We start from the raw sequence: 27,390 nt of genomic DNA on the forward strand, positions 1-27,390 counted from the left end.
TGCAGTTTTGAAAATGTCTACATAGCAAATGGTTGGCTCCCTTTGGGCCTTTGAAACTACACTGCCTGTGGCCTTGAGTTTAAAGTGTGGCTCAGGGTCCGTGTGTATTATGGACAGCATTTAGTAGCTGTGATGGAACGTAGTGTCAGAGGACAGAGAACAGGAGGATGTGAAACTCAGAAGTAAAACTTGCTGATAAAGAAAAGGTTCTAGTGAGGAATCTATGTAAGACACTCATCCCAAAATGCACAGAAACAAACGGTAATAGAAAAGACTGAAAATCCTCAACACCAAGATCAAGAAAGAGGTCAAGAATCCTCCAGCAGCCAGCTGTGGCGGCACAAGCTTGTAATCCCACTACTTGTGAGGTAGGAAACTGAGTCAGAGACTTAGAAATATTGCTAGGCATTTAGACCTAAGATAGGAAAAAGTAAAAATTCCCCAACACCTCCCCCTCTGCATAAGCAAGCAAGCCAGCAGACGCTTCCGAAGGATGAAGGAGTTGTTTCCTAGGTAACCTAGAGTCAGATCCAGGAGCTCTCCCTAATGTAAACAAAAGCGAGCAGGTTAAAAGACTAGAGAGGGCTGGGGGGATGTATGTAACTTAACTGCCTTTTCTGTTTTCTGTATCTTGCTTATGCTAAGTGTAATAAATCTTGCTTACCCCTCCCCTCTCAAAGTGTATGAATCCTGTGAACCCTTTGTTCGAGGCTCAGATCCATGACCATTGTCAACTAGGCCTTACCAGTAAATAAAAAAACGTGACTCTGATTCTGGCCTCTGGAGATCCTTGCACTGAAGGTTCTGCAACACTTGGGAGGCTGAGACAGGAGGATTGCAGGTTTGAGGAGTGCCTCAACACCATAATGAGACTCTCAGGAACCTAGTGAAAACCTGTTTCCAACAGAAAATAAAATGGCTGGCTCCAGTACTCCCCCTAAGAAAATACCTCTAGCAAATGGATAAAAAGGTGTTTCTCTTTTCAAAGTGGATGCCTTTGTGAAGAACTGCTCTTGGATGACTGAGCAGAAGGCTACTCAAAATTTCTGCTACTCAGGAGAATGAGGCTGAGGCAGGAGGATCCTATGTTTGAGGCTTAATGAGACCCTGCCTCAAAAAATAAAGAGGGGTGGAGTGCTAGCTAAGTGGTAAAGTGCTATGGGTTCAATCCCCAGTACCTGAAAAAACAAAACAAAACAACCCACCTCTAGCACTGGAGTAAATCTTAAGAATCAGGCCAGGTGTTGTGGCCCACACCTGTAATCTCAATACTTAAGAAGCTGAGACAGGAGGGTCATATATTCAAGGACAGCCTCAACAAGTAGTGAGACTCTAATCAATCTGAGTCTAACAGGGTCTAAAGATCCTGTTTTAAAATAATAGAATTATTAGAATGCCCTTGGGTGGTTCAATTCACACACACACACACACAAGTGACACCTATAAGTATATGCTGCCAAAGTTTCTTCTCTTCATGGGTCCAAAAAATATCTTTTGTATGTGGTATTGGGGATTTAACCTAGGAACATTCTAGCTCCAAGTATACCTTCTGCTCTTTAAAAAAAAAGATATATATATATATATATATATATATTTTTTTTTTTTTTGTGATACTAGGGATGGAACCCAGGGGCATTCTACCATTGAGCTACACCCCCAGCCCTATTTTTGATTCTTTATTTTGAAACAGGGTCAAGCTGAGTTGCAAAGAGCCTCACTAAGTAGCTGAGGCTGTCCCTGAACTGGGATTCTCCTGTCTCAGCCTCCCAAATGCTGGGATTATAAGCGTGTGCCACCACACCCAGCTCCCCCTGCTTTTTTTTTTTTTTTAAATAGGGTTTCATTAATTTGCTGAGTTTGGTCTTGAATCCATCTTTTCCTGTCTCAATCTTCCAAGTACTAGGATTATGTGTGCAACACCACACTTGGCTCCAAATTTAAACTTTCATGTTTTGTAACGATTAAAATCATTGCAGCACTGAGCCAGGCGTGGTGGCGCACGCTTGTAATCCCAGCATTGGGGAGGCTGAGACAGAAGGATCACGGTTCGCGAACAGCCTCAGCTACTTAGGCCCTTTGCAACTCAATGAGACCCTGTTTCAAAATAAAGAACAAAAAAATAGGGCTGGGGGTATATATAGCTCAGAGATAGAATACCCCTGGGTTGCATCCCCAGTATGGCAAAACAAACAAACAAACAAACAAACAAACAAAAAACCGCAAAAAAATTATTGCAGCATTCCCCATTATTACCAAACTCATTGTTGTCATCCCATTAGCAGCCACACCCATCACCACCGTGGCTGAAACCTCATCACCATGGCTATTGAGGTTTCCTTTATGACTAACATTATCACTGCCAAAAACCACCTCCATGACCTTTCCCTCACCGGAAATTCCCAGAACCACTCTGGCCAGACAGAACACTAGCGGTCCCTGAGTTTGGTCTTTCCTGACTTCCCATTCATGGCTGTGAATGGCTGTCAAAGATTACTAGAGGCTGGCGTGGTGGCGCACGCTTGTAATCCCTGCACTTGGGAGGCGGAGACAGGAGGATCGTGCAGGTTCGAAGTCAGCCCCGCTGGCTTAAGAGACCCTGTTTCCAAATTTTAAAAAAGTGTAAAATAGGTCTGAGAGTGTAGCCCGGAGGTAGAAGGGCTTCCAGGAACCCCAGTACCACCAAAAAAAAAAAAAAAAAAAAAAAAAAAAAAAAAAAAAAGAAAGAAAGAAAGAAAAAGAAAAAAAGATTACCAGAGGGCTGGGCGTAGTGGCGCGTGTCTGTAATCCCTGTAATTGGGAGGCTGAGACAGGAGGTCTCACAGGTTTGTAGCCAGCCTCAGAAATTTAACAAGAGCCTCAGCAACTTAGTGAGACCTTGTTTCAAAATTTAAAAAAAAAGGACTTGGGGCTTAGCTGACCTTGGATTTGATCCCTGGTATATCTTGGTCTGTCTGTCTCTGTCTCTGTCTCTCTCTCTTACACACACACACACACACACACACACACACACACACACAGAGTTACAAGAACAAAAATCCCCCTTCTTGCCACTGTCAGTCATGATTTTGATCTCTTCAAATTTTGTCCTTAATCTTGCATTTTAGGTGTATATATTAAGATATAAATAGTATATACAAATAATAGATATTACATGTAAAATGTTTTTGTATCTGTGTGTGTATGTATGTATGTATGTATGTATGTATGTATGTATGTATATGCTCCCCCAGTAGAGACTCAACCTCTGCCGTACTCCTGGAATCTTTATAAGATGCTATGAAACTACACCTGTCCCTCTTGAGGATTTACAGACCTAGGACCACTGTACACCTAAAAGAAAAAAATAAGATGCTTGATTTACAGACAGTTGGGCCAAATGTGTGACAACAGGAGAGAGATAGCAGTGGGCAACCCTTTAATATGCAAATTATTAGTTATAATGGATAGGGTAATAGTAGTCAATAAGCTAAATTGTATGCTGTGGGAATTTTTCCATTAATTTTTGTTTTTTTAGAGTAAATTATATTACAATTAGGAGAGATCTGTCAACCTTACCTGAGATGAAAAATCACTTAGCTCTAGATATGAATTAGCTGAGGATGCTGAACTGGATAACACCCTTGAGAGCAAAAGCCATTATATGCTATGGAATTGAAAAAAAAAAAAGAGTAGTAGTGAATATTTAAAAAAGGGGGATATTGTGAGACTATAATTAGATCTTTTTTTTTTTTTTTGCAGTACTAGGGATGGAATTCAGGGCATTCTACCTCTGAGCTACACGCTGGGATTATAAGTGTGTGCCACCACGCCCAGCTTTAATGAGATCTTTTCTATCAAAAGAATAGCTTGACTTTGGCTCTGTTTCTGTAAAACTGCCATTGTATGACTGTATGTGTGCTTTTATTTTTGTAAAGATAGCATTTCTTAGAAATTGTGCCAACCCTCTCCCCACCACCTCAGCCAATGGCATAAGGACTGTGGGGCTATGCTCCCACCAATAGGAGCACAGCACAGAAGTCCAGCTGGAAATAAAATACCCAGCAGTTTCCCACCCGGATCTTCCTGTAGCTGACTTACTTGTAACAGAACCTCTCTTTGCAAAATGTAAAATTTGCCTTGCTGAACTGCTTCCAATTATGTGTCCTTTTTTTTTTTTTTTTTTTTTTTTTGGTGGTACTGGGGTTCCTGGGAGAAACCCTTCTACCTCCGGGCTACACTCTCAGAATTATTTTTTTAATATTTTTATTTGGAGACAGGATCTCTTAAACCAGCGAGGCTGGCTTTGAACCTGTGTGATCCTCCTGTTTCCGCCTCCCAAGCGCGGGGATTACAAGCATGTGCCACCACGCCCAGCTAAGTGTCCTTTTTTTTTTTTTTTTTTTTACATCATAGAAATTTACTTCTGATACCAGCAGAGATGATATTTTCTACAAATTTTATAATATCAGGAAGGGGAAAGCCCTGCCCGTTTTGGGTCCTGAAATTTGGGCTACAGTCCCAAAGCTGAAAATAAAGAAGCTGCTGGAGAGGCCGTGAAGAACTTGTAAAAAAAGGACAGGAGGGCCTTCTATCTTACTGTCCCTGTGGTCCTGATCACTGGTGGGACTGAGGGTCTCTGAAGTCCAAAAGGAGAACCAAGTTTATTTTATTTTATTTTTGCGGCACTGGGGATTGAACCCAGAGGCATTTTATCTCTGAGCTAAAAACCCAGCCTGATTTTCTTTTGCGGAGGGCCTCACTAAGCTGTTGAGGCTGGCTTGGAACCTTCAATCCTCTTGTCTCAGCTTCCCAAGTACTGGGATTACAAGCATGCACCACCACGAGATTCAAGTTTTAAAAAATAAGATTGTTTTCTAAAAATTCCTGTGAGTAAGCAATCTCCCTGTGAAGGTGCCCAGGGCTGCTCACCTTTCTTAGGGTACACTTTGTGGTTGCTCAAAGCTCCGTGTGTGTGTGTGTGTGTGTGTGTGTGTGTGTGTGTGTGTGTGTGTGTAACTAGAAACCAAGCCCAGGGGCATTCTACCTCTGAGCTACACCCCACACACTATTTTATTTTTTTTTTTGAAACAAGGTCTCACTAAGTTGCTGAGGACCTGGCTAAGTGTCCCAGTCTCCTAAGACTGGGGTGTGGGCCATCACACCTAGACACCCTGCTTAGTTTTTAAAGGCAGAAATCCACTTTGCTTGGTTTCAAGTACATAAGGAATGTTGATTGTATCGCGTGGTGAGACATGGAAATGCGGAGATTAAAATGCATATGTTAAATAAACTTGCTCCTTGGGGCTGTGCAGGGGATGAGGGTTGTTTGCTCAGGAACCGTGACTCAGTGTCACGAGGGGATGGACTGTACAGTTCCAATGTACCCCAGGTGTTTTTCTGGTTCCTCAGGTTACAGAACCTCTGTTTGAGAACACATTTGCACCTCCCAACATGGAGGAGGGAAATTCAGGCTTCCACCACCAGCCCAATGCTTACTGCTGTGGGAACTGGACTACAGGTGGCATGAACAGGAGTGTCAATGTGTCACAGGACAACCTCGCTCCTCAACAGGGACAATTGTCTCTCTCCCTCTCTTCTGTAGCAGTGGAGGACTGAAATCAGGGGCATTCTACCTCTAAGCCTGTTACAGCATCTCATGTAGACCTTGAGTAAGCTTGGTCAGGAGACCCATAAAGGCATAAATCCCCCATAAAGTATGTCTAGTATTTTTTTAAATTATTTTAAGATTATTTGGATTAATATATAATTAAAATTTTATGTATAAACATCATAACTAAAATTGATGAGCAGCGGCTTATAAAAGACTCAGACAACAAAGATTTTTTTTTCCCAAGGATAAAGTTTGGGCCAAAAATTAAGTTCAAACTGACCTTAGTTTAGGCCAATATATAAGATTAAGTTCAAGCTGGCCTTGTGATGAGACAAAACATACTTTCTATGATTATTTAAATGTCTGACACCCTGCCCTAAAATCTATAAAAGACTTTTTCTGTCCTTAAAATTCCTGTTTGCATGACTATAAAGATTATAACAAATTCTAAAAGATAAAAATAAAAAAGTAATAAGAGAGAAACTGGAGAAGCTTCCATCAGAATAAAGTTCAAAAAGCTGCCATCTTGTCTCGGGTGTCAGTGCCTTCTCTCTCACGACCGCGACTCTCCTCTCACCAACACACAAACCTCGACTCTTGCTAAGGCTAGACCCTGGCATAAGCCCCAGCCCCTTTGTGTGTGTGTGTGTGTGTGTGTGTGTGTGTGTGTGTGTGTGTGTGTGACTTGAAATTGAACCCCAAGCTACATCCCTAGCTCTATTTTATTTTTATTTATTTATTTATTTATTTTTATTTTGGGGGGGCAAAAATCTATTTATTACTTGTAATCATATCAAAATTATTACTGTTCTTTATTAAAAATTTCAATAATTATTTTATTTATTTATTACTATTTTATTTATTTTATTTTTATGTAGATCATATTAAAAATGGCATACATTCAGACTGTGCTTGGTACCCTTCCCCCTCACTTCCCCTTCCCCTCATCTCAACAATGTTAACCATGTTAACCATGCTACATTCATACTTTTACACATATTTGAATGTAGCTCCTCCATTAATCAACCTTAGCCTTCTTCCTCTCCTACCCTTCCATTCTAGCTCTGCTGAGGTTTCCTCTCTATTATCTGGAGTCCCTCTGGTATTCCTAATAGTCCCTAGTTTGGGCATATTAGAGAAAACATTTGTCCCTTCTCTTTCTGTGCTTGGCTGATCTCACTTAACATGTTCTCCAGGTCTTTCCATCTTCTTGTGAGTGACATGATTTTGTTTTTCTTTATTGCTGAGTAGAGTTCCATTGTGTGTATTTCCCATAATTTTGCAACCCATTCATCTGTTGATGGAGACCTAGGTTGGTTCCATATTTTGACTATTACGAATTGTGCTGCTATGAACATGGGTATGCATATGTTACTGTAGTTCTCTGATTTCAACCCCTTTGGAAAGATACCCAGGAGTGGTATAGCCAGATCATATGGTGGATCCATTCCCGGTTTTCTAAGGAATCTCTACACTGATCTCCATAGCAGCTGAACTAGTTTGCACTCCTACCAACATCCTCTTTTCCCACATCCTCACCAGCATTTGTTGTTATTTGATTTCTTTATGCTTATTACTCTGACTGGGGTTAGATGGAATCTCAGCATAGTTTTGATTTGCATCTCCTTAATAGCTACTGATGTTGAACATGTTTTCATGTATCTATTGGCCATTTGTATCTCTTCTTTTGTGAAGTGTCTACTCAATTCAATTGCCCATTTCTTGATTGGGTTGTTTGTTTTGCTAGTGTAGAGTCTTTTGAGCTCTTTGTATATTCTGGATATTAGCCCTCTATCAGAGTGGTGGCTGGTAAAGATCTTTTCCCATTCTGTAGGCTTCCTCTTTAGGTTTTTGTTGGTTTCCTTTGCTGAGAAGAAACTTTTTAGTTTGATGTCATCCCACTTGTTAATTCTTGTTTTTAATTTCCTGAGCTTTGGAGGTCTTGTTGAGAAAGTTACTACCTGTGCCTATATGTTGGAGGGTGGAGCCTACGCCCTCCTCTACAGTCTCTGGTCTAATTTCTAAGTCTGATTCATCTCAAGTTAATTCCTATGTACGGTAAGAGGCAAGGATTTAGTTCCATCTTTCTACAAATGGATAGCCAGTTCTCCCAGCATCATTTGTTGAAAAGGCTGTCTTTTCTCTAGTATATGAGTTTGGGCCCTTTGTCAAAGATTAATTGACTATAGGTATGTGGGGTTTGTTTCTATATCTTCTATTCTGTTCCACTGGTCTGTATGCCTGTTGTGCCAATACAATGCTGTTTTTACTACTACTGCTCTATAGTATAATATGAAGTCAGAGATTGTGATGCCTCCTGCATGGTTCTTATTGCTGAGAATAGCTTTGGCTATTCTGGGTCTTTTCTTTCTCCATATAAAATTTATGACTATTTATTTATTTTTTGAGGTTCTGGAGATGGGAACCAGGGGCATTCTATCTCCAAGCTACACCCCCAGCTCTACTTTTTATTCTTTATTTTGAAACAGGTTCTCATTGAGTTGCAAAGGGCCTCACAAAGTAGTAGCTGAGGCTGTCTGCAAACCATGATCCTCCTGTCTCAACCTCCAAAATGCTGGGATTACAAGTGTGTGCCACCATGCCCAACTTATTTTTATTTTTAAACAGAGTCTCATTAAGTTACAGAGGGCCTCACTATGTTGTTGAGGTTGGTTGTGAACTTGTAGTCCTACTGCCTCAGCTTCCTAAGAACTCCTAAGAACTCCTAAGAACTGAGATTACATGCTCAGCTAATTTGTGTGTGTGTGTGTGTGTGTGTGTGTGTGTGTGTGTGTGTGTGGTACTGGGGATGGAACCCAGGAGCATTTTACCTCTGAGCCCTATTTTTTATTCTTTATTTATTCTTCATTTTTTTATTTGGTGGTACTGGGGTTCCTGGAAACCCTTCTAACTCTGGGCTACACTCCCAGACCTATTTTTATACTTTTTTATTTGGAAACAGGGTCTCTTAAGCCAGTGAGGCTGACTTCAAACCTGCGCGATCCTTCTGTCTCCGCCTCCCAAGCGCGGGGATTACAAGCGTGTGCCACCACTCCCGGTTTATTCTTTATTTTTAAATAGGGTCTTACTGAGTTGCAAAGAACCTTACTAAGTAGCTGAGGTTGTCTGCAAACCATAATCCTCCGGTCTCAGCACCCCCCCTGCACCCCAGCAAATGCTGGGGATTACAAGCATGTACCACCACACCCGGGTAATTGTTTTTGTTTTGAAACAGAGGCTTGCTAAGTTACTAAGTCTTGATATGTTGCTGAACCTGCGATTCTCCTGTCTTAGCCTCCCAAGTACTTGGGTTAAAGGTGTGTACCTCCAAACTCAGCCTAATAATGTACATTTTAATAGATATAGCCCTCATTAACCAAAGCTCTCTGCCCCCCCCCCCAGCTTTTTACTTTATAAAACATTTAAGCACAAATGGATGTTCCCTGTGAAGGAGGCTGAAGGACTTTGAGGTCCTTAAGCATATCTAAGAGTGGACTGGGGTGTGGCTCAGTGGTCGGGTACTCTCCTAGCATGTGCAGGGCCCTGCATTCCATCCCCACCACTGGGGGGGAATCTAAGAGTACAAAGGGTTCCGAAACCAAAAAGCTTTCTTTAAGTTATAATTTGAAATAGGGTCTTACTAGGTTAACTTGAGTCTCACCACTTGCTTAAAATATAACTTCAACACCAGAACCTGAAGTTGAAGCGCCTCAGCCTCTATCCACCAAACCCGTTCTCTTTCCCAGGACTGTCGCTCCCAAATTTCTGGGGAATCTGTCCATTCTAGGGTCAACTGAAAGAGCGCATATTGCTAACAAGACACATACGATATGTTGAGAAAACTTTATCTAGGACGTCTTCCAACTTATCTGTCAGTCAGTCAATGAAGACCCCAATCAGCCCGAGGACCCTAAGGTTGACCAGACCACCGGACCATCATAACCCTCCTGGGGACTTCCAGATTGAGATCATCCTCACTAAAACTGACCAGACCACCAGACACTGCCTCCCCTAGCCCATCCTATAAGAGTAGGGCTCTGCACGCCCTAAATGCCTCCCTCACCTTGAGGTGACCCGTGCGCATCCTCTCTTGAATGTGTGTGTCTTCCCACGTCTCAGGTGTTGCTGAACATTGTTTCCTTCACATTAGCCAACGACCCCCCCCGCCCCCCCCCCGATCCTGAGTTCAGGGATCAACCCATCACCCCAACACCCCCCTTGCTCTCTCGGGTGAGAGTACTTAATGTCAGAAATCTCATTAAGATTTAAAGATGGAAATCCTGCGGTAGGTAGAGAATAAAAAGAATTCTTCCGCACGCTTGTAATCCCAGCATTCGGGAGGCTGAGACCAGAGGACCGTGGTTCGCGGACAGCCTCAGCTACTTAGTGAGGCCCTCCGCAACTTAGTGAGACCCAGTTTCAAAAAGATAAAGAATAAAAAATAGGGCAGGGGGTGTAACTCGGAGGTCGAATGCCCCTGGGTTCCATCCCCAGACCCGCCAAAAAAAAAAAAAAAAAAAATGCTTCCTTAGAAGTATAAGCATGCCCTGTCTGTGTATAGTAGACATGTCTGAGTCTCAGGGCTTTTGTTTTCAGAATTGAAAAATCTGAAGCATTTTTTTTAAAGCCAAGCTCTCTTTCTGTTGCCTAGGCTGGCCTTGAACCCCTGGGCTCGAGTGATCCCCTGCCTCAGTCTCCTGAGCAGCTGGGACTAAGCACACAGCTCGCCCTGCCTGGCTTTATCTCAAGCAGTTTTATTTGTCTACACTTTCATATACAGACCACTTCTCAGGGTGAAAGCCGCTGACTCACTGGGTGTCACTCAGATAGATAAAAGCCCAGCATGTCAAGGCTCCCCAAATCACAGTTGTTCTTGGGTGCACATCCACAGGTCTCTGGAGTGACTATGCCTCTGTCCAGAAACTTTGCTTTTGTTTGGTCTGGCGGGGAAGGTGGGGTGGGCTCAGCCCACATACTGCCCAGTGTGTTTTGGCCTGTTTGGCTGGAGCGGAAACCAATACGCCAGATGGCAACTGCCACCATTACCACCCATACTTGGCGGGTTTCAAAAAATTAGAGGTCCTGGAAGAAGTGTCTCCACTTCAAATAACTCAGCAGGGAGAAATGGTTTGCTTGTTTTTGTTTTTGTTATATATATATATATATATATATATATATATATATATATATATATATATATATTTGGTGTGTGTGTATGTGGTACTGGGGATGGAACCCAGGGGCCTTCTGCCTTTGGGCTATACCTCTAGACCTATTTTATAATACACTCCAAGACCTATTTTATATTTTATTTGGAAACGGTCTCACTAAGTGTCTGAGAGGCTCACTAAGTAGCTGAGACTGGCTTCGAACCCATGAGATCCTGTCTCAGCCTCCCAAGTACTGGGATTATAAGTGTATGCCACCAAATCTGGCTTTTTAATATTGTTTTCTATCGTTATTTTATACTGTTACTTAGTTTTATGTATTTTTAATTAAAATTCTTTAATTGGGTTTTTCTCTACCTCTCTTTCTCTCCTTCTTTTCCCTCCTTTTCTGTACTGGGGACTGACCATGCTAGGCAAGGATTCTACCACTGAGCTACATCTCAGCCCCTCTTTGGCCTTGAACTTGGGATCCTCTAGCCTCAGTCTCCTGAGTAGCTGTGATTAGATATGCACCAATACACCCAGCTCTATCCTTCCTTCCTCCTCCTTTACTTTCCTTCTTCTTTCTTTCCTTCCCCCTTTACAACTTTATTTTTTATTAATTTTAGTCTCACCAATGTTCAGCGTTAGTCTATTCTGTATTATCTGTCCCTTTCTTCTCTAGTTAATGGTGGTGTAGATATTGTTGTTTTTAATAGGCTTTTACTGTGTATCTATATCTGGCTTGCTGAAGTTGTTGCTACTAGCATTCTTTTCTCCTCTCAGAATGGTGCTGGGGATCGAGCCCAGTGCTTTGAACATGTTGGGTGATAACTATGCCACTGAGTTACACCCCCAGACCAGCTGAGAGAAACCGCACTCTCTACCATCCATGACCTAGTCATGTCCAAACTTGTGCATATCCACCCTAACTTAAAGAATAGAGGAGACACATGCTCCCAGCTGACAACTCAGCCTCAAAGAGCCCCAGATAGAGGGGCCTGAAGACCCTCTACAAACAACAGAGAGAAATAACAGCACTGTTTTGGTCACCCCACCCGTTAGGGGCTCTAACATAGGACACTCCCAACTCCTTTCAGACTCTACAGTGCTGATGAGTCTGGAGGAGGAGTAACCATAGAGAGGTCACCTCACATATTCTACTGTCTAAACTATTCCTGCCTGAACTAGCGAAGGACCTCGTCCTATGAGTTCTACAGAGAAAGCAGGCTCCTCAGATTCCCACGCAGTACTCACAGAACCAAAGCTCACTAGTCGCTGCCTAAGAATCCACAAGGAAATGACAACACAGAGTCCACCCGGAATTAAACTCAACACTATACAACACACCAACATCCCAAGACACGTACTCAAGAACGGCCGCTCACTAGAACCCTCATGTAAGAGGAAGAAACATTCATCCCAACAGATTTGCAAAGCTCAATATAGAATCACAAGAAACATGAAAACACCGGGCAACATGCCTGCTCCAGAAGTTTGTAACTCCCTAGTAACCAAATCCAAAGACACTGAAGTGGACGAAATGCCGAAGATGTCAAAAGATTGCTAAAATGGTCAAAGAATTCAAAAGAGATGCAAAACAAAAACGCTGGATAAATTAAGACGTGTCTGTCATTCAAGATATGAACGAGCAATTTGATAAAAGGAATCCTGAGAAAAAGTCAACAGAAGTCTTGGAAATGAAAAGCTCAAAAAGCCAAATGAAACATTCAGTTGGAAGCTCTACCAATAGACTAGATCAAGAGGAAGAAAGAATATCCAGGGCTTCGGCCAGGCGTGGTGGCGCACGCTTGTATTCCCAGCGCTTGGGAGGCTGAGACAGGAGGACTGCACAGGTTCGAGGCCAGCCTCAGCTACTGAGTGAGACCCTGTTTCCAAATAAAGTATAAAATAGGTCTGGGAGTATAGCCTGGAGGTAGAACACCCCTGGGTTTCACCCCCAGTACCACAAAGTAAATAAATAAATAAATAATGTAATAAATAATAAAACAGGGCTAGAGGTGTAGCTCGGAGGTAAAATGGCCCTGGCTTCATCCCCAGTTCTGTGTCCATGTGTGCACTCACATGTGTGTGCACACAAACACACACATACACAATATCAGGACTGAAGACAAAGTGAATGAACTAGCACACTGAAATAGTAATAATAAGAAAAAAAGAAACTATGAATATATAATATCTCTGGGACAATATTAAAAGATAAACATTCAATCCTAGGTTTAGAAGAGAGAGCAGAGTTACAGGCTAGTGCACAGAAAACTTATTCAGTGAAATTACTGCAGAAAATTTCCCATGTCTTGAGAATACTATGAGCATTCAAGTGCTGGAGGTAGTTAAACCCCAAACAGACATGAGCAGAAAAGATACTCTCCATAACATAGCATGGTTAAACTGAAAGTACAGGACAAGCCAGGCGTGGTGACTCACACTTGTAATCCCAGCATGTGGGAGGCTGAGACAGGAAGATCGCGGTTCACGGCCAGCCTCAACTACTTAGTGAGGCTCTGTGCAACACAGACCCTATTTCAAAAATAAAGAATAAAAAATGGGGCAGAGGGGTATAGCTCGGAGGTCGAATGCTCCAGGTTTCATCCCCAGACCCATAAAAAAAAAAAGTACAGGACGAAGAAGATATATATATATATAATATATATATACATATACACACACACACACATGCATACATATATATATATAGTTGTGTGTATGTGTGTGTATGTTTGTGTGTGTGTGTGTTACTGGGGATTTAACCCAGGGTGTTCAATCCCTAGTAAAACACACACACACACACACACACACACACACACACACACCTCTCTAAAGAAAATATGGTATATATATATATATATATACACACACACACACACACACACATATATATACCTTAGACTTTTACTTAGCCATAAAGAGAAAAATGAAATTATGTAATTTTTAGAAAAATGGATGAAACTAGAGAACAAATTGCTGCGTGAAATAAGCCCGACTTAGAACATCAAGGGCTGTAAATTTTCTCTCAGATGTAGAAGCCAGAGAGGGGGAGAAACAGAAAAGGGTCTCGTGAACACAAGGGAGAGCAGTGGGCAGAAGAGTGGAGCTTGGTGTGGTCATGGTTTCCCTCTGCACGCCAAGCTCATGTGTTTGGAGCCTGGTCCCCAGTGCAGCAAGGTTCAGGGTGCGCTGCAGCCTTGAGGCCCACCTCTGTCCCTGGCACGGCCCCACCCCTCTCTCTGCTTCCCAGCGACCAGGAGCTGCGCGACATTTTCTTCCATGTCCTGCTGCCAAGATGTTTTTGCCTTGGGCTGGCTGACCATGGACTCAACCTCTAAACTGTGGGCCAAATAAGCCTTTCCTCCTGTAAGTCCTTCCTGTGAAGGGTTTTGGTCACACCCAGTAATGGCCGAAAAACTCAGATGGGGATCAGGGCACGGAGAAGGAAGGGGTTAAGGGTGGGGGTATAATGATAAAAAAATTAATCACCTTTTTTGTGGTACTGGGGATGGAATTTATGGGCACTCTACCTCCGAGCTACGCCCCCAGCCCTATTTTTTATTCTTTATTTTGAAACAGGGTCTCACTGAGTTGTGGAAGGCCTCACTAAGTAGCTGAGGCTGACCACAAACCACGATCCTCTTGTCTCAGCCTCCCGAATGCTGGGATGACAAGCGTGCGCCACCACACCCGGCTAAGCCATTTTTCTTGAATGAATGTTCCTTAGATTGATATAAGGTTTGGCTAGTTTTCAGAGTTCTGACCAAGCTGATTATTGAATATATATATATATATATATATATATATATATATATTTTTTTTTGGTGGTACTGGGGTTCCTGGAAGCCCTTCTACCTCCGGGCTACACTCCCAGACCTATTTTTTTTTACTTTTTATATGGAAACAGGGTCTCTTAAGCCAGCAAGGCTGGCTCCGAACCAGTGCGATCCTCCTGTCTCCGCCTCCCAAGCGCGGGGATTTTTTTTATCAGTGTTCATGATGGTTTTATGAGAAACAGGGTTTCAGATTTCCTAACTATATAGCTTTCCTGAATGCCTGGGAGTACAAATCAAACTAAAACCCTTCTGCACAAAAAGGAAACAAACTTCAGAGCGAAAAGATAACTTACAGAATGGGAGAAAACATCTGCATCTGCTGAGAGGTTAATACCCAGAATATATAAGGAACTCAAAAAACTCCATACCAAGAAAAAAAAGTTTGATTTTTAAAAATGTAGCCGGGGCTGGGCGTGGTGGCGCACGCTTGTAATCCCCGTGCTTGGGAGGCTGAGACAGGAGGATCGCACAGGTTGGAAGCCAGCCTCAGCTACTTAGTGAGACCTTGTTTCCAAATAACGTATAAAATAGGTCTGGGAGTATAGCCCAGAGGTAGAAAAGCCCCTGGGTTCCACCCCCAGTACCACCAAAAATAAACAAACAAACAAACAAACAAAAATGTAGCTGGGCACAATGGAACATGCCTATAATCTCAATACTTAGGAAGCCTGGACAGGAGGATCACAGGTTCAGGGTCAGTCTCAGCAATTTAGCAAACCCTCTGCAACTTAATGAGACTGTTAAAAAAAAAGGGGGGGGGTGACAAAGGTTATAGCTTAGAGGTATGGGGGTATAACTTGGAGGTAGAATGCTCCTGGGCTCAATCCCCAGGACCAAAAAGAAAGAAAGAAAAAAACAAAAAAGGATAAAAGGTGTCAAAAGAACACCGAGAAATATTCAGCCAACAGGCATATGAAAAATGCCCAACAACACCAGTCATCCGGAATTGCAAAAAAAAAAAAAAAAGCCACAAAGGAATGGTTATTCTTATTATTTAAGAAAAAAAAAAAAATAGGCCGGGCATGGTGGCGCGTGAGTGTAATCCCAGCAATCGCGAGGCTGAGACGGGAGGATCGCGGGAGGGAAGGCAGGGGGCCCTGTTGTGCGGGTGCTGGGAGAGGATGCTAACTGGGTAGTGACTCATGCGTGGAGCCGGGAGGGAGCTCTGATGAAACAAGGGATCCCTGCAAGGTGCCGGAGGAAGTTCACGGGGCCAGGGCCTAGAGATGGGGGTGGGGGCGTGGGGCAGCGCTGGGCCTGCAGGTGCGCGGGGCTGCCTCCGATCATGGACGACCCCGTGCTGTGCGGGACACCCGGCACCCGAGCTCCCGAGCGCTCCGCTCCCTTCATTTCACGTGGACTGGATGTCCGAGATCCCGACAGCCAACCTTCCCCCCCGCCCCTCCTCCCGCGGCCCTGCAGTGCGTCGGTGTCGGTGCCCCCCCCCCATCTGATTAGGACGAGCGAGCGGCGGGGAAGCGCGGGGGGCGAGCGGAGAGCGGGCTGCCCGGGGCGCGGGCCCCCGCGGCTTCTCCGCGTCCGCCGCGCCGGAGCCCGATCCCGTACTCACCGGCCGGCGCCGAGCAGACGGAGCCCCCGAGGAGCAGAGCGGCGAGACCCAGGAGGAGCCCGGCCGGCTCGCGCCGCGCCATGCCCTCCCAACTCGGCCCGAGTCGAAGCCGCGCGGGGCTCGGCCGCGGGTCAGCGGGCCGCGCCCACTTCCTGGTCGGCCGCGCAGCCGTGGGAAGGCGCGGCTCCCCGGAGCTCGCGATTTTAGCCCCCCCCCCCGAAAATGCCTTCATCAGAGAAAAGTTTTGCAAATGTTTTCTCGCAGCTGAGTTTGCTGCTTTGTTTTCTTAAAGGCCTGTTTCAAAAAGCACAGCTCTTTATCAAGTTTTGTTTCATTCATTTTTATTTATTTTATTTTTTTGCCGGTCTGGGGATGGGACCTAGGAGCATTCGACCTCCGAGCGACACCCTCTGTCCTATTTTTTAGTCTTTACTTTGAAACCGGGTCTCACTGAGTTGCAGAGGCCTCACTAAGTAGCTGAGGCTGAACGAGCACCGCGATCCTCCGGTCTCAGCCTCCCGAATGCTGGGATGACAAGCGTGCGCCGCCATGCCCGGCCCATTCATTCTTGTTCTTCATTCATTCATTTTTCTTTTATTCGATTGTTTCTGTAATCGACGGTCGGTGTGGGAAGAGCAAGATTGGGTCTGGGAACCCGAATTTGGCAGCAGAACTGCATTGGGCGAGTAGGTTGGCACGGGCTAGCCACTGCTGCCCCTCCCGTGTGCAGCCGAGTCCGCGGCTGCCCTTTTCTGGAAGATGGAAAGGGTGGGGGTAAAGTTACAACCTAATGTTTGAAATATATATATGTTTTTCCAGGCACGATAGTTTTGTCTAGTAATGTTTTAAAAGACTAATTCTAGCCGGGCGTGGTGGCTCACGCTTGTAATCCGAGTAGTTGGGAGGACGAGAAAGGAGGCTCGCGGCCAGCCAGAGAAGTTTAGTAAAGCCCTCCGCAACTCAGTGAAACCCTGTTTTAAAATAAGTAAAATAGGGCTGAGGGTGTAGATCGGAGGTAGAATATCCCTGGGTTCAATCCCCAGCAGCAGCAGCAAAAACAAACAAACAACCCCCCCAAACAAAACAAAACAAAACAAAACAAAACACCACAAAGCAAAAATCCACAAGTCCTCTTTAGAACTGACGGTTAGTTTGCGCTGCGGCTTCTGGCCACTAGGTGGAGCCCGATGTCTAGATTTGCCAGAGCACCGGGAAGCTTTGGCGAGCCCTATAGAGCACTGCAGACCAAGTGCTGATGGGGACGAGAGGAGTCCTGTGAGGGACCCGCGAGGAGACACAGGCTGCCAGGCCTCCGAGGCCCCTGCGCACCTGACTGCAGGCCCTCCCGGCCCAGCGGCCTTTGACCTTCGTGCCCCTGGGTTCCAGGAAACAGCCTGTGGTTTGGGAAGAGAGCCTCTTTTCACCCAAGCCAACTGGAGTGGGGGTTTCCTTTTCTTCAGTCCAAATAATATCAACAAAGATGAGCAGGGAACAGCTAGCTGCAAGCAAGAGATGGGAATCCCCTCCAGAGAAGCCCATGAGCCTGGTTTCTTGTAAGGACCGGTGGGGTCATTTGAGGCAGCAGTGGGGGGGGGGGGCTGCGGAGCTGGAGTGTCTGGCAGCTCCTGTCTCCCTCCCTGTCTCTGGGGCTGTGTGATCTCTTTATAACCCTTTCTCCTGATGATGCTGCCAGTTCCTCTGTGTACTCCTCGGCCTGGCCCCTCGTCATACAGTCAGCTCCGTTCCAGCCACGTGCTCCTTCTCCGCTGGTCTCTGTGTCCACTTTCCAAGACCAGGAAGTAATCTGGCTGGCTGGCGCCATGTTGGTCAAGGGTTCGTTCTTTGTCCCATCCATGGTGGGCGGGTGGGTAGTGTCACCCAGGAACTCATCTTAGGAGGCCTGGCGGCAAACGAAGTCGCTTGTTATCCTTGAACACAAAACATACTCCGTCCACTTCTTTCCCTCCACCAAACAGCGAAGGCCAAGGAAAACTCGGTGTAATGATGTCAGGCCTGGGCTGCTGGTGACAGGCTCGTGGGTGGGATGAGACTCTGTCCAAGCTTTTCCTGACTGGGGATTTGATTTCGGAAGGAGCTGTGCGTTAGGAGCCAGAAGACTGTATAGACTCAACTCTGTCCCTCCCCCCAAAAAATTATTTAATATTGGAAAAGTACATCCTGGTCCCTAGGTCTTAGTCTTCTCATCTGAAAAATGAAAGTTTGGAGTAGAAATAAAATCATGTGCTGATTAGCATTTATTGAGCCCTTATTGTAGGGGAGACATATTTCTCAGCACTTTACATATATTATGCTAGATAGCTCAGAGTATTTAAGAATCACAATACTAGGCATGGTGGCTCACACTTGTAATTCAAGTACATGGGAGGCTGAGACAGGAGGATTGAAAGTTTGTGGCCAGCCTCAGCAACTTAGTAGGCCCTCCACAACTTAGTGAGACCCTGTTACAAAATAAAAGATTAAATAGGGCTGTCTCAGCCTCCCAAATGCTGGGATTACCAGAGTGCGCCACCATGCCCGGCTTAGTCCTCAGGTCTTAAAGTCACATATAGTGCCTTAGTTGTCAGGCACCCTGTTTCCACTAGGGCCCATTGCATGCTAAGTGTTGCTGCTCTGAAGGGGCATATAACTGGTAGCCACTTTGATTTTCAAACCCTGAGGGGCTGATGCATCTTGGTAGGAAGGAGTCTCCCCTTGCACAATCTCCATTCTGCCTTGGTAGGAGTTGCTGACCTGTGGCTCCATAGGGCTAGTGAGCTCCACTGAGCTGACCTGCATGACCTGTGTCACTGCAAGATGTATGACCTCAATAGTCTGCTGTTGATGGGGTCACACTCAAAGCTGGCCGTCTTTCAGGCCACCTTAATTAGAAAGACCAAAAGAATACCCAGAAATGGCACACACTGTCTTTAGTAGTTACCAGATATTCAGCTTCTTTCTTGTTAATAGTGGCTTTCCAGGACAGCAGTGTTGTTTGAATTTATCAGGAAACCTCTTTTGGTGACTGGTCTCAGACTGTCTGCAAACCGCGATCCTCCAATCTCTGCCTCCCGAATGCTGGGATTACAAGCATGCACCACCATGCCTGGCCAGCATGTTATTTTTTTTCTTAGCTCAAACAGGAAGTTTTATCTGTATGATTTTGAACAGAACTCAGATCCTGTAGGAGTTTACAGAAATAGGAATGTTCACTTTCTGGTAGAAGTCTGATGGTCCTGGACCTGTAAAACTTTAAGAACAGACAATTTAACTTTACAGCATCTTACAAGGACTTAACTGAAGGGAGGTTTTGGATACTGGTGTCATATCCTGTTGTTTTGTGAGTGTAAAGGTAGAAGTACTGTATAAATTGTACTAGTATTGGGAAGAGGTTTTAAAATGTATTAATGTATCAGTATTGGGAAAGATTCCCAACTTTATATCTTCTTTACTAAGAAAGCCAGGGTTAGCTAACAGGAAGAAGAGACTTGTAATTTCCATTTGTAAAGGAAGGAAGGCTAGAGCCAGGAAAAAATGTGTCTTTACATTCCTAAGAACAATTTCACACATTTTGGGGGATAAGACAAATGGTAAAAGCCTGTGTCTGGAGACAGAAATGCCTCCCCTTCTGGCCCTAAATCCGGCTGGAGAGATAGCAGAAGCAGAGGCAGAGCCGGGGCTGGAGATAAGGGGTAGCATTATCTCCAAAATCAAAGAGATCTGCTGGACTTAGACAGGATAAAAACACTCAGTAAACTGGAGTTCTTTGGCATTTTCATTCGAATTGCCCCCCTGTGCTCTGCTCCGGCACAGGGCTGTAACTATTCCTATATTTCTATCTTTTTAATAAACTTCTTTAAATCTTCAGCAACTGTCCAAGCCATGAATATATATTCTTAGCTTAGAACAAGAATCCACGGTTTTTCTGTTTGTCTGTTTGTGTGGTGGTGGTGGGGGGAATTACTTCTCCCCACACACACACCACACACATTTCACCCCCACAACATAAATGGCTTTAGTACAGCTCCTATTTGTCACCCTTGAAATAGCATACTTGCCTCTGGTTATACTGTTTTTCTGGGAATTCAAGGCCAAGCATACATATGTTGTTGTTTTTTCTTAGCAGTTTTGCTGTTGAGATCAGTTAGGGCTCCTCAGGGCTACTCTTAGGGGCTCGGTGAGGCTTCATCCCTACCAGTTGTGCCCTCCCTCTGTCGGACAGGCCATGTCATGGTATTGCTGACCACTTGAAGCATAGAGGACATTTTCCTCTCTGATGACCTACGCTTTGCAGAGAATATGTTGGTGGCTCTATCTCTGGGGTTACCCACAATCTCCCTTCTTGGGGGATTGGGTGACTTTCCATAATTTACAAAGTCCTTAGAAGTCCCATCATTTATTCCCTGTATTGTGTTTGACCTTCGAGGACTAGGGCTGAAACACTGGTGGTTTTTCTTTAGTCCTGTCTTTCCAGATTGCTCCATAAGTCTCAGCTTGAAGACCAAGGTCTGTTCCACCAGGTCTTTTAAGCTGCCTTGCAGGTGACAGAACAGTTATATAGCTCTTTTGGAAAAACACAAAACAGAAATAAATACCAGGAAAAAAGATGGTCATAGTGTAATTAGGCGTGTACATTTTGGGAACACAAATATTAAAATAGACAGGTACATAGATATCCAGGTTTCGTAAAACTTTACCCAAGGCAGGTCAGTGTGGTAGGAAGGATCATCACAACCTTTCTGTGAGCCTCAGAAAGACAGATGGGGGGCAGGACTCACCGAGCCAAGACTGGTGGCCGCTGTTGCATGCAAAAGGACCTTCAAATTGCTGGAGGGGAGGGGGAGGGGAGGTGGTGCTGGCCCGCTGGAGAGTGACTGGCCTAAAACCTTCTGGGTGCCACTTTGGTCCCGGAAGTTCATTTCCTGGCCAATGCACCATGATGTTGGTAAATATCGTATGTTGGTAAGTATCGGGACAAGGAGTGCGCAGCTTGACAGCAGGAACAGATTTATTTGGAGATAGGTCTGGGAGGAGGCACCTGACTGGGAGAGTCCACAAGAGTCAGGGGCCCCTGTCTTACAGACTAGGGCTTTTTATGGGGCACAGGAGGGAGGGAGAGTTACACAGTCGTGGCTTTTCCCCATTGGTGGCCTTGACAGGGGCGGGACAGGTAGGTTTCTGGGCTGAGGCAGGGAGATGGCTAGGGTCCCTTTTCCTCACCACGGCTGCAGCTCTTTTTTCTCCATCTCCTCAGGCCAGGGCTCACAGCCCGACCTCACAGCGCCCACAACACCACAAAGCCTAATGGTACTGGCAGCAGTCTTGTTAACAGTTCCATTAATTTCTGTTTTGTCTCTCCTGTTTGAATCATCAAAGCAATGTTGCTCTGTGAGTCAACCACCCTGGTCCCTTTCTTCTTCCTTTATTTTTAGTGGTACTGGGGTTCCTGGAAACCCTTCTCTGGGCTACATGCCCAGACCTATTTTATATTTTTATTTGAAAACAGGGTCTCTTAAGTCAGCGAGGCTGGCTTCAAACCTGCTCGATCCTCCTGTCTCTGCCTCCCAAGCTCTGGGATTATAAACGTGCGCCACCACGCCCGGCAACCCTGCTCCCTTTCTTCTTTTCCTCCCTGTGATACCCTGGATTTCCTTTGTGAGACTTCCTTTTGCTATCTTTCCATTGTTCTAGGTCTGTCCTCGGAAACTGCTATAGAAATCTTATCATTTCCAATTCCAGATGAAAATTTCTTTTTTTTAAAATATGTACACATCGCCCATTTAGCCCCTACCCAATTCCTACCCCATTCCCTCCCCATCCCTCCTTCCCATGCTAGGCTTAGTAATTGACTTCAATATGTTTAAGTACATTGTGTGCTTTAGATAATTTCCTTCTTTCCCCCTCCCATCCCCTCATTCAGGTTGTCTTGTTTGCTCCTCTATAGGATTTTCTTTTTCATCTAGAGTTCCTCCTATGAGCCATTTCTCCTTAGCTTTCACATATTAGGGAACACATCCAATTTCTTATTTTTTTGTGACTAATCTTGCTTAGCATAATGTCCTCCAGTTCCATTCTTTTCCCTGTAAATGATGTAATTTTGGGTTTTTTATGGCTGAGTAAAATTCCATTGTGTGCATTGTTGTGGTGAAATATGTTCGGTGTGTGAGGGGAGAAATAATTCCCCCAACACAATCACACAAACAGAAAAACCGCAAAACCGCAGGTTCTTGTTCTGAGCTAAGTGTAGATACACATTAACCTGAACTCTTGCTGAAGATTTTAAAGAAGTTTATTAAAAAGATAGAAATACAGGAGATAGTTACAGCCCTATGCCAGAGAATGGCACAGGGGGGCAATTCGAGTGAATTTACCAAAGACCCCAGTATGCTGAGTGTTCTTATCCTGACCAAGTCTGCTGCAGGTCCTTTGATATGTAGATATGTTGCCCTATCTCTTAGCCCAGTTTTCTGCTGTCTCCATCCCAGCCGGATCTGCCCCTCGGAGGAGGCAGGGCAGGAGCAGCCCTGTCTCCAGACACAGACCTCTATACCTTCTGTTACACTCCCAAGACGTGTTAAATTGCCTCTCCAGGATCTGGGATTTCTTCCCATTCTTAAGGCAGTTTGTCTCTTTTTAGAAATGTAAAGAGACCCCTTTCCTGGCTCTGGCTTTCTTTACTTCTCTTTAGAAATGTGAAAAGGCTCTTCTTCCTGACTATCCTGGCTTTCTTTAGTACAAACAATATGTTTTTTTAACATTGGCAATCTTTCCTAATACTGCTACATTAGTACATTTTGAAACCTCTTCCCAATACTAGTACATACATACCCCACAGTTTTGTAATCCACTCACCCAGATGAAAATTTCGGTGGAGTTTCAGCATTGCTCCCCCCACAGTCATTCCAGGGGACAGCAATAGTGATAGTGGGGTCTTTCACAGGTGAGGACCCCGACTCCAGTGTGTTCAGGACAGGACTGTGTTGTCTGTGTCTCAAGGGACAGAGTAGGGGACAGCAGGGGATCTATGGCTTTTGCCTGCAGAGCAGTATGGCTTCATGAATGACTTTTAAGAGCAGATGAATCTAAGAGAAGTGCCTTGCACATGGGAACTTGCTGAAAGGGCCAACCAACCATCTTTATGTCTGTCCTGCCAGTTGTCCTGTTCACCAGGGACACAAACAGTGCCGCCACAGGCCCGCCTCAGTGGTTAGCCTCCCTGGACTGAGTCACCCAGCTCAAGACACGTGGGTCTACAACACCCCTTCATCTGTCAGTGTTTTAGTCTACTTTCTTTTTAATTTTTTTATTGGTGCATTGTATTCATCCATCATAATGGGGTAAAAAACTTGTGTAGACAAACGTGCACATATCGCCCACTTAGCCCCTATCCAATCCCCACCCCACTCCTTCCCCATTCCTCCTTCCCATGCTTGGCTTAGTGGTAGACTTCGATATGCTTTAGAGAGTTTCTAGTTCCTAAAGAGAATAACTTAGAGCAGGAACGGTTTGTTTCCTCCTCTAAGTTTCAAAGGTTAAGGCCATCCTCAGTTGGCTCCAAGGCAGAAACCCTAATGGCTGGCTGGGTGGCAAGAGAAAAGCTACTTTTAGTTCATGGAGGCCGGAAGCAGACAGCATGAGAGGAGAAGCCCAGGCTCAAGATAAAATCCTCAAGGCCACACCTGCAGTGAGGTGTGACCTCAGCCTTTATGCATTCTCAATTGACTTCAACAACACGAGCCTCTGGGGAGACATTTAAGGCCAAACCATTACACTTGGCTCCTGGGCCCCAAAGCTCATACCCACCTCATAATACTAAATGCTTTTAGTCCAAGAATCCCCCAAATCTTAACAGTTCCAGCATTGCTCAAAAGTACAGTCTCCTCTAAGACTCAAGGTGAATGCTTGGCTGTGTGGTCCCTGTAAATATTAAACATCCCAAGTCATATATTTTCAATATACAATGGCACAGAGAAAATATTCCCATTCCAAAAAGAGGAATAGGGGGATAAAAAAGAAGGGATAGGGCCAAAGCAAGACTGATACCCGGTAGGGCAAACATTAGGTCCTGCATATCCACGTCCAGCATCAGGGCACAGGGTGCTGAAATGTGCCCGGAAGGGGTTTGGTGGTTAGAGGCATGCCCCCCCCCCCATGGCTTTGTTGTTTGCAGCCATGTGACCTCTCTCCTGGACTGACGTGTCTGCGGGTTGTCTGAAACTTTCCTCTACAGATCTTTTGTGTTGTCATCTCTTAAGTCCTAAAGTCTCCAATGTAACTTTGATTTCACTCTTTCAGCTTTATGAATTGCCCCTTACGGCCTGCCTGTGGGAATCCAACCCTGCTCCGCCTTGTCTGGCCTCCCCAGCCATCCTTGAACTCTGGGTGGAAGCCCCCAAGACCCCTTACATCCAGCATTCTGCAGAACCAGCACCACAACCATAACAGCCAGGCACATCACTCAAGCGCACGAGGTTCCCTCAGCCTCTGCCCAAACCGACGTGTCACTGTTTCACTTCCAGACAATGACGTCATTTGAGAACTTTCATCTTCAGCAATGATTTTGACTGTTTTGCAGTGAGTGAAAACAGATCTTATGGTTATAGTTTAAATGGTGCCAAGGGCTCTTTTCCTTACTCAACTAAAGTTTGTTGAATAGAAAAATTACAACTAATAGACAGCTCAGTGCAGCTTTAACAAATCTTTATTATGAAATCAGGAGGAAATAAAGAAGAGAAGGAAAGAGAAGCATGCTTACACACATGCTGGAGAGCCCGAAAAATGGAACTCTGGCCCCTTTTTGGTACCCCAGCCTTTAAACAAATGTTGTATTGGTATCTTCTTATCAGCATTACCAGGGCAATGACAGTGGGCTAGTAACTTATTACTTAGGCATGTGGTGCATCTTTGTCTCCTGACAGTGTCCTTGCTAAGTGCAGGTGTCAGTAATCTACCTGGCCTTTGCCTCTGTTGTTTTGGGCAGTATTGGTTGCTCATCAACTATGGGTACTCGGAAGCATCACACAAAGTTTACTTTTCCTGTACCCAGGCCAGGTCACAGAGGAGTTGAGGTAAACAGAGGCACTGACTGCCTCTGTATAGTTTTAGGGCTAAAGGCTTTAATTGTCTCTAAGGCTTTTACTATAGGTTAATTATTAGAACGAAGGGCAAAGACAGAGAGGAACTCTGCATTGTAACAGCTGCCAAACCCTCCCTGCCCGAGTGCCTGTGCAGCACCCAGGCCCTGACTACTTTTTACATTTTTGAAATTAATCCCAAAGCAATTTTCCAATACTGGCACATTACTTGGGGCTTGCAAGTGAACTGGTTTGGGCAGAGCTCCCTGCTGGTGGCTCTTGATTCTCCTCCAACATTCTTGACCTCTAGAAACCATGGGAGTTGGAGGATGGTGTGAAAGCAGGAAGGTGGCCAGATGCTTAGGGCCCAGCCTGCACATCTCCACCCTCTTTCATGGCCGTGGTTCATCTATATCTACTAATATCCATGCAATCAGAGGAGGGCACCGACTCAATGAGCTGGTCTCACTCCCCAAAGGCTGTATGGCTACCCCATGGGTGGAGTAAACTCTGCACTTCCCTGCCGTGCTGATAACTCCTTAGGGAGTGTCAAGCAGGCTCAGCAACATCAAACTGTTGAGCAAAAAACACTGATTTCCTACGACCAGCATGAGCAGTTGCAGGATGCCAACCCATTGCATGGTTTATCGGTGTCAGAGTCACCAAGAGAGACAGGAGTTACATGGACACTGGATGAAACATGGCTTTATTCACATAGAGAAGTCACAGAGCAAGATCAGCTTCATTAGTGAGCGTTGGTCCCTCCTGGCCTGTAGGCCTCACCCCACAGCCAACAGAGGGAGATAGTTGGCAGACACGCCTTCAGTGCTGCTGGGAAAGGGCCCATTCCCATCCCACAAGGAAGGATAGGCTGTGGAGCTGGCCTGGTGCTTCATGACATACACACTTTCAATGGAACAAGAGTACCCACCAAGCTAGGAGCAGGGAAGGATACTACTCAACAGATTATATGCCCAGCATGCACTCTGGGGGCTCCCCATCTCTGTAAAACTTGCTTTAGGTCTGAAGCTCAGTATTATGAGACCACGAAGGGGGTCAACAAGCTGTCTAAGACCGACTTTCCTTGTGTGTGTGTGTGTGTGTGTGTGTGTGTGTGTGTGTGTGTGTGACTGTGTGAACAAACACATTCGCAGGGGTTTCTTAGTAGGAACTTCTGCCTTCAGAAATTAAAAACGAAAAACCAAATACAGGATGCACAGGGACACAGCCGTGCCCACTGCCTCCCTTCCTGCCCCTCCTCCTCAGCTTGGGGGGGCAGAGCCTGCAGGGAGAGCCTCAGGTGTGAGCACTCGCTCTGCTGGGAAACATAAGAGCAAGGAACAAGCCTCCAAGTTCAAGTGGCACTTCCTGAATGAAGCTGATGTCACTGGGTCTGGGAAAGTGAAAGGAGAAATCTTTAAGATGGTTGAGATGAAGAAGAGGACTTTTTTCTAAGGGAGCCATCTGGACCAAGATTTGGACCCAGAAATAATAAAATTAAGTATGTTCAGAATCAAGTGGATGAAGTTATTGATGTTACACAAGAAAATACCAGGAAGGTGATAGAAACAGGGGAGAGACGAGACGAGTTACAGGACAAATCAGAAAGCTTGTCTGATCATGCAAATGGTTGTCTTGCTAGTGATTATCATTCTTATAGTCTTGCTAGTGATTATCATTCTTATAGTTATATAGTTGTGAAATACCGCACTTGACTTGCTGACAGAAATGTCGCTAAACAAGATCTGGGACAATAATAATAAAAGGTTGCCGCCAGGTGTGGTGGCGCACGCTTGTAATCCCAGAATTTGGGAGGCTGAGACCAGAGGATCATGGTTCCTGGACAGCCTCAGCTACTTAGTGAGGCCCTTTGCAACTTAGTGAGACCCTGTTTCAAAAAATAAAAAGACTAAAAAATAGGGCTGAGGCCACTGGGTTCTATCCCCAGTACTGCAAAAAAAAACAAAAACAAAAACAAAAAAAAAAAACTAAGAACTTAGCAAGTATCACTTCGAATTGAGAATGTCCAATTAACTTTTCCCTTCTAACAAAATGTGCTTTGAATAATTATGTCAAGGCAAAGATAACTATTTTTGCCATGTTACAAGGATCTGACTTAAAACTAGATACTTGCCAGCTCATTATTTATATATATAGTTAAATACTG

Source organism: Muscardinus avellanarius (assembly GCF_963383645.1).
Source record: "Muscardinus avellanarius genome assembly, chromosome: 8".
Classification (NCBI taxonomy): domain Eukaryota; kingdom Metazoa; phylum Chordata; class Mammalia; order Rodentia; family Gliridae; genus Muscardinus; species Muscardinus avellanarius.